Genomic DNA, 12,280 nt, shown 5'->3' on the forward strand with positions numbered 1-12,280 from the left:
AAGGGGTGGCGAGATCGGGTCGCGACAGGCTTGGCGACTCCACTGGGGACTGGTTACTAGATTAAGAGGACTTGAAGCCTTTTAAAATGGTTGTTGTGCTTTAACTAACGTGTCTTGTGTAGGATCGCCTACATGTCAAAGTCACATGGAAAATCATGTTAATCGCTAATCTCATGTTAAATGGTCTTGTAGGTGGGAGTTATAAGGGGAGACATGCTTGTAAACCCTTTGTTTTGTAAGTGGTGTAAGGATGTATGAATATATGATGATTTATATTGAAGTGCTGGATGTCTAAATTTAAATGCATCTTTACAAGCTTTAGCATGACACTACACACACAACCACAATCTAAAACCCCGATCACCCAATTTAGAACCTTAGGAGGGTTCATGGGTGGAATCTGCAAGTGAATAGTCATGGTAATCCATTACTGTGATCATACTCACTGCTGTAGCTCTAGCTCTATAGATCATTGTCTCAATAGCTTCAAAATATTCTTAGACTCCATTATTTTCTTCATCAAAGAACTTGGCCATGTAGGATTGTTTCTCAATCTATCACAATACTTGCTTGCTAGCCATTCAGTCCTAACTTGAGGAACATGTAGAGTTCTATTACATATATGTACAGGTTTGAAGATTTTGACTTGTAAAGTATGCTCTCTCTGCACTTTGGAAGCATAAATGAGCCAACCACGACCCTCTCAACACATTGCCCTCAACCTATTTCGTGCATTCTTAACAAACCTCACTTGTCTCTCATTTTTAAATAGCATGGTTTCTAATGGCTTCTTTAAACTCTTCAGCATTACCAAAACTCATCCCCAACTTGAAAACGAGATTCTCCATATCAACCTTAAAATTGAACTTAGGATGTGCATACTCATTTTGGCTATTCGTATTCAAAAAATCTATATTATTAGTTGGCACATCTACATACATGCTGCTATCTCCAACCTCCATATCCCTCCCCATCGATCTATTACCCTCGGCACATCTTACATGTCTTTTGTATAATTCATCAAGATCGATAATGGCAAATCCATGATCTTGAGCACCCTTAGTAACTTCAACATAGCTATTATCATAAAGATTCACTGCTTCACATCCCTCACCCGATGCAAAATGAAAACAAATATAACGTCAATATGTTATTGAGCACTAGAAAAAACATAACAAAAACAGAAATAATTGCAACACGTAAGACTTGTTTGCCACTTCAAAATTTCTTTTGAAGTGGCAAAGAATTAAAATTCTAATTCACTTGAAACCATATAGGTTGGAGAGTTGGTCCCATAAGTGTTTGTACTTGGCGAAAAAGGCATGAAAAAGAATTAAAAACACAAATAGAAAAAGTGGATGGGCAGCCTTCATGAAATATAAAACAAAACACAAATAAGTAAATTGGCCCCAAACGATAAAACATACATCACAGAAAACAAAATAAAAGCATTAAAGAATTGCAAAATAGGGACCACCACTAGCACGTTCAACAATACCAATTAGAAACAGCACAGTATACCACTTGCCAATAGAAAATGCAACTTATACTCATCCATTCACAAAAAAACGCACCTTGACGTCCGATTAAAGCAGCCAAATCAACGCCATAAAATAAAAATATTCCTCTTACCATCATCGTCATCGCTGCCGTCAGTTTGGCATTCCATGACGTGTCCACACTTTGTCGACATTTCGCTTCAACGAGTTGCAAAGGCCCCCTCTTGGATGAACAAAGAATCAACTACATGAAGAAACGTAGCAAACGAACACACGAAAACGAAGAAACCTATATAAACGAAGTTTCAATGGGAAGAGACGTGGTAGACTATGATTTTCGTCTCAAACGAAAAATTAGTCAAAAACAAAGAAACGAAGCAAACATAGAAACCAAAGAATAGAAGAAACGACGGATCACATATGAGAAGGAAAGAAGCGAAGTAATTGCGGGGATTTTGGTTATAGGGATTTCAATATTTGACCTAGAATTTTTGGAGAAGAACGAGCAAGAGCAGAAGCAGAGAGCGTGGGGGAAGGGAAATATTAATACAATTTGGGTTTTGTTTTTTATTTTTGTTTTTAAGAGTTCAATTTTATACCTTTAAATTTTTTTGACTAAAATGCCCTTCTCCAATTAACCTGAACAATCACATGCTCGCCAATTAATCAAAGGTTTGACCAAAAAAAATTAATCAAAGGTTTCGGTGGCCAGCAAGCTCGGGCTCTCATTTGAGACGATTTGACCACTTCATACTTTTATTTGAGATGATTTGATCACTTCAGGCTTTTATTTGAAATAATATCCACTTTGAGCATTTTGTTTTTGAGAAAATAGCTCCACTTCGGGTTCTTATTTTAAATTTTATCTGCCCTTTTTTATTTTTTTTTTTATTGTAGAATTTATATAAAAATGGAGTTAATTAATTAATTAATTAATTAAAAGTGCACACAGTCATTTTAATTTTAATTGAAACTTTAAAAAAAAATTGCATGGTCAACAACGCTTGCTGACCATGCAAACGGTCAGTAACCGTTGCCGACGACGTTGTGCCTTGTGCTCAACGTGCACTGCCGAACGTGCACATTTTGTGCTGCGATGAGCAACTATTGCTGATGGCACATAAAATAGGGGCGCCTAGCAACTGTTGCTGATGAACAATAATAGAAGAAAAAAGAAGATAATGTGCGCGAGAGAAAAAGGGACTAAAATATCAAGAGTGCGGCAAATAATCTCCACGAATTGCTAGCACAATTTTAATAGTTATTATTCCAAGTTCTTTCTTCGTTTGATGTGCAATTAGTGATGTGTCTGAACTAGAGATCTAACATTTGTGGGGCTCAAAACATCATAATCAAGTCATTTAAAGCACATCACGAGAGGTAATCTATTTAACTCCCTTTGTTATTATTATTTTTTTATTAAAACGCACAAACAACACCTTTAGAGATACTCTTATAGTTAACTTTAACTTTGCTTCAATTGTGTTTATGTTTATTTCACCTATGAATGTTTTGTAAACCCCAACACACATTACAAATCACAAACCTTAACTAGTACTTATAATTGAATAAAGTAAAACTTAAAATCTATACAATGCAATTTATAATAGCTAAATAATTAATATTGATCAATTATATATTTTCTGTTAATCATTTTATTCAATAACTATAAAAACTCATATTTAATGAAAAAAATATAATGTAGTTTTAAGGTAGATAATTACCTATATTTTATATTTTAACTATACTCTCCAAAATTAAAAATAACAAATATTTTTAAATATATATTTGTATTTTTAATTAAACTAATTAATAAGTAGCAATAAATTTATATTTTTATATGATTTTATCGAATAGTCTTTTAGCTAGAAAAAGGAAAGGAATTGTAACTCCTCCATTATATACAAGCGAATCGGATAAAATTAGTCGAAAGGAAGGAATGGGAATCGGACACTGGTGATTCAATTCAAATATTGGTATCTATGTCCACGGGAAGAGTAGCACGGAATTCCACTATAGAAACCAAGCAATATACCGGAAATTACAATCACTCGAGCATCCAAACACTCACTCGGTGTTTCCCAGCCCCCAATTATACCTAATAACTCACACAGTGTTTAACCCCTTTACATAAATTCTACTCACAAAAATTTATCTAGCTAATCATTCAAGTGTAATTGTAACAAGAAAATCTCCCATGAGAAAATCTCTTCTCTCGGCCACCGAATGGAACATGGTGCACTTCTTGTCTTCAAATGTCCTCTCTTTTTATAGAATAAACAAGACAAAAAAATGGACTTAATAAATGGCAAGAGTTGACAAAAACTGAAGAAGAAGAGAAAAGATGTGGGAATTTTCTGTGTATTCTCATTCACTGTATTGTAATGTACAAAAGGAGTCATTATATAATACAAATGACTAGTAATAAAAAAAGAATGATTATATCTTTCTAATCCATGAGTATCGAATCTAATCCTAAATTGACTAAAATAAAACTTCAGTATCTCTTGAGATATTAGCCTGAATCATATCTTTCAACACTCCCCCTCACACTGGTGGCTTGTATATGTCCAAGACGCCAAGCTTGCTTAGAAGATATGAATGTTGCCTCTGACACAAAGGCTTGGTAAAGATATCCACACGTTGTTCAATGGTTCTGATTCCTCTTGCTTCAATTATTCCTTCTTGAATCTTCTCTCGAGTAAAGTGGCAGTCGACTTCTATGTGCTTCGTTCTCTCGTGCAACACAGGATTTGCGGCAAGTTTAAGTGCATAATCATTATCACAAAATAATAAAGTCGGTCCTTTAACCTTTACTCCAAGATCCAGAAGCAAGCCTCGTAACCAGACAATCTCACAAACTGCCTTAGCCATGGACCAATACTCAACTTCTGCCAATGACAAGGATACAGTGGTTTGTTTCTTTATCTTCCATGAGAGCAATGATTCCCCAAGTTTGATGCAAAAGCCAATGATAGATCTTCGACTCATAGGGCAAGTCACATAATCCGCATCACAGTAGGCTGTCATTTCCATATTGCACTTGCATGATAAAAGAATTCATAGTCCCGAACATTTCTTCAAATACTTCACCACTTTCAAAGCAGCATTCATATGGGACTGCTTTGGACTATGCATGAATGGACTGAGTGTCTAAACAGCATAACATATGCCAGGCCTTGTCATAGTCAGATAGATGAGTTTCCCAACTAGTCTTTGATAGCTTGATGGATCCTTCAGCAATAGATCATCTTCTGTAGACTGAAGACCCGCATCATAATCTGCAGTTGTTAGCTTGACATTTTGCTCAATAGGGATGACTGCCGGTTTGCACCTTGATAATCCTGCTTATGATATAATTTCCAGTACATATTTTCATTGGCTAAGAGAGATACCTTGTTCTGAACGGGCTATCTCAATACCAAGAAAAATACTTCAATGACCACAAGTCTTTGATATGAAAAGTGGAGTGAAGATTTTCTTTAAGATTCTTCACAGCAAGTTCATCATTTCCCATTATAAGTATGTCATCAACATATATCATCAAGTAGACAGATGATGTCACGCCCCGATCCTCGAGCACGTGCACATCCTTCTATTTGGTCGATTTTGTAATGCGATATCCCAGGACAATGTATCGCCGACCCTTTCATTTTTAAGCACATGCGGAAGCAGTTAAAATCCCCAGACAATAAAACGATTGGATAGAAAAGCAGGGCCATATTTTTCATATTGAAATTTATAACCAAACTTTTATACAAACAACAAACCAGAACACTTCACATCTTTTTATTCTAAACTCTATTCACATCAAAAGGGAGATATCAAAGAAGATAAAGTTTCAGTCCATCTTGGCCGTACTCACGGCCCCTCTCGAGATTGTCTTCTTCTCCCACAAAAATCATTCTCCAACTCTTCCTCCTCAGCTCCTTAGCGGGGTCCTGAAATGGTTTTCCCCAAACTGGGATGAGACTACGTCTCAGCGAGTTCTACCCCACTAAGCCCAATTAGTAAACCATTATACTAAAGGCTGCCTAAACACGCATAGGTCAGAAGACATACCTTAGCATCAGATCCCACCTGCAAGTCAGTACAATTCACAATAGGCACTCAAGCAATCGTATCACCGATCAAAGCATCGATCAAATCGACCTAGTCGATTACAAGCCAACAAGACCACTCACGGTCATTCCCATTCAGTCAATCAATTCACAACATCAAATCAAAACAATGATCAATCGACCTCGTCGATTACATATCAACCGACCATTTCCCGGTCATTCAAGCTATTGCTATTCGGAGTCCCACTCAAAGCAACATTCAATATTTAATGGCTTTACGGTCCCACTCGACCACTTTCAATATTCAATGGCTTTACGGTCCCACTCGACCACTTGCAAGATTCAATGGCTTTACGGTCCCACTCGACCACTTGCAAGATTCAATGGCTTTACGGTCCCACTCGACCACTTTCCGATTCAATGGCTTTACGGTCCCACTCGACCACTTGCAAGATTCAATGGCTTTACGGTCCCACTCGACCACTTGCAAGATTCAATGGCTTTACGGTCCCACTCGACCACTTTCAGATTCAATGGCTTTACGGTCCCACTCGACCACTTGCAAGATTCAATGGCTTTACGGTCCCACTCGACCACTTTCAAGATTCAATGGCTTTACGGTCCCACTCGACCACTTTCAAGATTCAATGGCTTTACGGTCCCACTCGACCACTTTCAAGAATCAATGGCTTTACGGTCCCACTCGACCACTTGCAAGATTCAATGGCTTTACGGTCCCAGTCGACCACTTGCAAGATTCAATGGCTTTACGGTCCCACTCGACCACTTTCAAGATTCAATGGTTTCTCAACGAAATAATTAACCACAATGATTTAGGAACATATCCTAAATTCCACATTCAATTCAATTTGGCACAATTCAAAGCTCAAATAAATAAACAGACTGCGCCACGACAATCGGCACGAGATTTCGGTCGTCGGCCATCTCAATTTCAATTTCCGAAAATAATTAATTTATAAATATTAAAAATTCCATTTAGCTCAAAATAACGCCCAATTAAATAAACGGACTTCACCACGATCATCGCATAAATTTCCGGTCACGGGCCATCCCATTGAATTTTCGGAAAATAAATAAATAAATAATAAATTTCGAAAATTAAATAATTAACATTAAAAATCTAATTTAGTTCAAAATAAAGCCCGATTAAACAAACGAACTCCACCACCGTCATCAGCATAATTTTCCGGTTCTGGCCTTCTCGTTGAATTTTCGGAAAGTAAATAAATAATTAATTTAATTTCGAAAAATAATCTTTAAATGCCAATAATCCCACTTAGGCCCGAATCGCCAAATTCAAGCCCAATTAGGGGTCGGAAAATTCCCGAGATGCTTCCAATAAATAGTAGACCACGTCTACTTGTTAATTGCACAATCAATCTATTTAAATCGCATCACAATTGACTAATAATTGCTAATTTATTCTAATCTAACAACCTAAACATAATTAATTAAAACTAAACCAACCTTAAGCATAATTAGCCAACTAATCCGAGATTAGTGAGATTACTCACCAAATCGGATCAATCCCGGCGGCGACGCGAGGAACAATTGTTCCCAAAGCGACTCACGGATCCGAGGCCCTAAACGGCCCAAAACGGCCTTGAACCATTCGGAAACCCACTCGCGGGTTTGCTTTGCACGGGGCGACGGGGCTGCGCGGCTAGGGGGCGAGGGGAAGCCGGCGGAGGGCGAGAGGGACGCGGGAGAGGTCCGGGCGGGGGGGCGGTGGCTGGAGATGACCGGACGGGGCTGGAACAGAGCGAACAGCGGGTCCGCTCGGGAAAGCGCTGTGCGAGCGACGGACGGCGGGATGGCGAGCGGCGAGCACACGGGCGCGGCGCGGGTGCGGGCGGCGGTGCGGCGGCGGGGACGGTGGCAACGACGAGCTGCGCGCGCCGCCGGGCTTCGGGTTCGCACGCGAAGAAAAGAAGGAGAAGAAGAAGAAGTTGGTTCTTCGTGTGCGGGAAAGGAAGAAGAGAGAGGAGAGGATATGCATTGACTGGTCAAAAAGGGAAGAGAGAGAATAGGCGGTGGGGAATTCGCACGAGGAGAAGGGGAGAGGAGAGAGGAGAGAGAAAGAAAGAGAGAGGGAGAGAGAAAAATAAAATAAAAATAACACTTATTCTTATTTTCTTTTCTTTTCTCTTTCTCAATCTATTTCCTTTCGGGCTTCAATTTTCTTCCGATAATTTCTTTATTGAAATTTCGGACCCGTCAATAAATTGACGAGCGATGAGACATGATCCTAAAAATAAGAATTATGACGCGCTTAAAATTCGATTCCCGAAATCGAGTTCAATTTCGTGGTTAAAAATCAATCAGACGTAATTTTAGCTCAATCCAACCAATTAGGTAGCTTTTAGGGATTTTACAGCTGATACATCCCTTAACGGCTTCACCCAATAGGTTAGTTAACTCATGAGTGATCAGCTCAGAGAAAAAGAGCCATAGGCACGTCGACGAAATGCCCATTTCACTTTATCGAAACGGGGTCGAATTTCAGGATGTCACAGATGACGTACCTTTTGTCCAAGAGAAAAGAGCATAATCATGCTTGGACTGTTTGAATCCTATAGCTGTGAGGGCGCTGGTGAACTTGGCATACCATTGTCGCAAAGCCTATTTGAGGCCATAAAGGGATTTACAGAGACGACATTCCCTGGACTCCCCCTATCTCCGTAAACCCCGTGGAAGGTCCATATAAATCTCTTCATCTAAATCTTCAAGGAGAAATGTATTATGGACATCCATTTGGTGTAATGAGCAATCACGAAATGCAGCAATGGATAAGAAAGTGCGGACTGTGACATCCTTTGCTACTGGAGAAAATGTTTTGTGATAGCCAAATCCTTCCCTCTGTGTGAAGCCTTTGGCCACTAATCGAGCCTTATATCTTTCAATAGAGCCGGCTGCCCTATATTTGATTTTATACACCCATTTGCAACCAATTGGCTTGCGATGAGGTGGTAATGGTACAACATCCCATGTACAATTTTCCATCAAGGCATGTAATTCCTTCTCCATAGCTCTGTCAAAATTCTTAGAGGATGGTGGTTCATCTCAAAAAGGGAATATTTTTTCATGAAAAATGACGTCCCTGCTTATAAAGAAATTTCCAGTGGATGGATCAAGGACTCTATATCCCTTTTACAGACTTGGATACCCTATGAATATGCACCTACGAGCTCAAGGACTCATCTTGTCTTTAGGGCCCACCGTTGTTACATAACATAAACAACCAAAAACCCTTAGGTGACGAATATCTAGTTTTCTTCCATAAAGCATTTCAAATGGAGTTTTTCCATTAAGAACACAGCTTGGCATACGATTAATCAAATAAGCAGCGGTGACAACACAATCTCCCCAAAATTCTTCAGGAATGGAACCTTGAAATTTAAGAGCACGTGACAATTCTAATAGATGGCGGTGCTTACGCTCAACAATGCCATTTTGTTGTGGAGTGTACACACATGAGCTTTCATGCAATATTCCATTTGAATAAAGAAAACTTGTGCATTACTCACTAAAGAATTCCTTTCCATTATTAGTACAGATCTGCTGAATAGATTTCCCAAATTGATTCTTGGATAAAGAAAAAAATGTTTTCAGATAATGGAAGACTTGGTTTTTCAATTGCATGAGAAATACCCAAGTGGCTCTTGAAAAATCATCCACACTTGTGAGGAAAAAACGAGATCCATCACAATGTTGTGTGTGGTAAGGGCCCCAAATATCAGCATGAATTAGGGAGAAAGGATGTTTCACACGAGAAGAACTGTTTGGAAAAGGTACACGAGTTTGTTTTGCCAAGGGACAAATGGCACATTGAGGACAAGGAAAGAATGCACTATGACCCAGTCTTTGATGATCAAGGAAATTTTTATCATTGGTAGCAGAGTTACACAATGATTGATTATTTAATTCAATACATGAAATATTGGAATTGCTGGGAAAATTCATCCAAAAATATAGCCCTTGCGAAATGCTACACAAGCCCATCGGTTTGCCAGTCAAAAGGGCCTAAAATAAGCAACTATCATAATTAAATAGGACTCGACATGAATTTTCTTCACAAACTCGAGAGATAGATATGAGATTGAAATGGAAATCTAGAACGTAGAGTACGTTCTTGAGTGTGATCAGTGGACTAAGATTCACTATACCAATCATCATGACAGGTGTGATATTTCCAGTTGGAAGCTGTACTGAAGCTGGTATTTGTAATTTTTTAGTTTTTGGGAAAAAACTTTTATCACAGGCAATGTGGTCACTAGTTCTGAATCAATTATCCATCTATCCTTGGGAATTGAATTCATTAAGCAGTATGAAGTACTTGTGAAACTCCCAGCCTTGTCAGACATATCCAATTTTCTGGAGGCCCTCATAAGCTCTCGATACTATTCATAGCTAATTGGCTTACCAGAACTACCAACACGTTGACCTATAACCTGAAAAGCTGTTGAAAAATCCCTTTTTTTCTTTTTCTTCGAGCTTTCCATGCAATTTCCAACAGTTATCAATTGTATGATGTGGCCGCTTGCAATAGTCACAATATAATTTACCTTTGCCCTTGAAATTTCCCTTTGATGTCGTGGCTCCAATTGATGATTTAAAAACAGGGGCCATCATCACTCCATGTGGACCGTCGAATAAAGAACTATTTCGTGGGACGTCCGATCCTGTTAAGGGCGAGAAGGTGTGTGGGCCGTCAGATCCTGCCGAGAAGGGGCTGCGCAGGCCGTCAGATGCAGTTGGTGGATACGACCCTCGTGGGCTATCAGATCACGCGAATGGATCTAGACCGTCCGTCTCCCTCTTGAAGTTTTAAGGGTCTTCAGCAGAAAACCTTAATTCGTTCCTTCGGTCCCCTTGCCCCCTTTTTGCGACTCCTCTCTATGATGGGTCCCTGTGAACAACCAGCGCCATTCCACCACTGGTTTTGAGGTCAGAAATAGCAAGGCGTTGGCTCTCCTCCTGCACAGCAAGCTGATAGATCCGACCGAGTGTTAACATCGGCTCCATGGTAAGTATTTGTGACCGAAACGAGAGGTATGACTCGTTTAAAATCAAGAGGAATCTGGTAATCTTCTCTCTTTCTCAAATCGCTTGGTATTGTCGCAAAGTCGAGTCGGGTCCCTCAAATTTCTCCTCCACCGCTTCTAATTCGTTCCATAAGGCCTAGAGTTTGTTGTAAATCACGACTATGCTTAGATTCCCTTGTTTTAGATCTGAAAGTTGCTGGGTTAGTGAAAAAATTCTCACTTGATCTAATTTTCCATACATTTCCTTTATATTTTCCACATCCGTTTCGAATCCTCCGTCTAAGGTAATCCGGCCGCGACTTCGGAGGTGATGCAGTTTCCGATCCATGTTCGGACAAGTTAGTTGCATTTCCTCCATAGTCATGCCTACTGCTCGTCGGATGGAATTGGGACTGTCTCGTCGATAAATCCATCTTTGTCTTTGGTCACCAACGCTCGCTGGAACTCTCATGCCTAGCTCGAGTAGTGGTCGATGCCGAACAGTTGCTGGGTAATGAGTCCCAGCTTCGGTCCATTGGCCATTGTGGTGTAGAGCGGGTCATTGGGTTCCAGGCGTCCGCTAGCGGCGACATACGGATACGGAAGAAATCCAAGTTGGGGAACCGGGTAGGGTTTCAACCCCGAACCCGGATTATCCGATTTAGACATACGGCCCGCATAAAACATACCCAGCCCGATGGATGAGCCTGCCCCAGGAACGATTGGTGAGCCTCCATCGGGTTGGGCCTGCACTTCGTGGCCTTGATTCATTTGTGTGGGCCCATAAAACCATGGGCCAGGCGCCATCTGGACAAGCAGCCACTAGATGGACTAGCCCGCGATGGGTTGTCCCTGGTTGGGTTGGGCCTAAGCCCTCTGTTCTTGAGGTCCAATACCAGCAGACAAATCCGAGACATCAACTTCTTGCCGTATGACGGATTCCTCTGGTGTTCCTTCCTCTGGCGTCAATGAAGGATCTTTAGGCATGGTGTCGGTAAGTGTAAAGGGTAAGGAAAAAAAATGTTTGGTTTTTTAAGAGATTCAGACACTGATTCCTACACCGGAGTGCTAACCTTGTTTTGCAGGTTAGAGTTCCTGCAGCAACAAAAGGGCAATTCTATCTGGTGGGCAATCAAGTATGAAAGTTGCGGAAGCTAGGTCAAGAGTGTCTACTCTGATACCATGACAAAAACTGAAGAAGAAGGGAAAAGATGTGGGAATTTTCTATGTATTCTCATTCACTGTATTGTAATGTACAAAAGGAGTCATTATATAAAACAAATGACTAGTAATAAAAAAAGAATGATGATATCTTTCTAATCCATGAGTATCGGATCTAATCCTAAATTGACTAAAATAAAACTTCGGTATCTCTTAAGTTATTATCCCGAATCATATCTTTCAACAAGAGCGGCGCTCGCATGACAAATCTCTACAGCAGCAACGGCGCCCTCCGTTTTTCATGGAATGCATGCATTTAATAAGGGGAGGAAAACTATGGCCGTCCTTGCACAGGGCCCTCCCTTCCTTTCCTTCAATTATTTATTTCCCTTTGGTCTTACCATCGTCACTTTTTCAGGATGAAAACAAAATTCTTTGCCAAGAATTTTACACTTTACTTTTAGCTACAGGGTGTGGCCATCAAGTCAAACACGCAAATTCTTTCTGCTAATTT

The 12,280-nt window shown here is 40.0% G+C and overlaps 1 long non-coding RNA gene across 1 annotated transcript; it reads right to left on the reverse strand.

Annotated features, from left to right (window-relative positions):
- Positions 1 to 5,199: 5,199 nt before the first annotated feature.
- On the reverse strand, positions 5,200 to 7,162 carry LOC120287834. The gene is made up of 2 exons (XR_005546099.1): positions 7,096 to 7,162; positions 5,200 to 5,440 (listed from the first exon to the last, which is right to left on the reverse strand). It is a non-coding gene; the product is annotated as an uncharacterized LOC120287834 (long non-coding RNA).
- Between the last annotated feature and the right edge of the window lie 5,118 nt (positions 7,163 to 12,280).

This window comes from Eucalyptus grandis, chromosome 8 (assembly GCF_016545825.1).
Source record: "Eucalyptus grandis isolate ANBG69807.140 chromosome 8, ASM1654582v1, whole genome shotgun sequence".
Taxonomy (NCBI): Eukaryota; Viridiplantae; Streptophyta; class Magnoliopsida; order Myrtales; family Myrtaceae; genus Eucalyptus; species Eucalyptus grandis.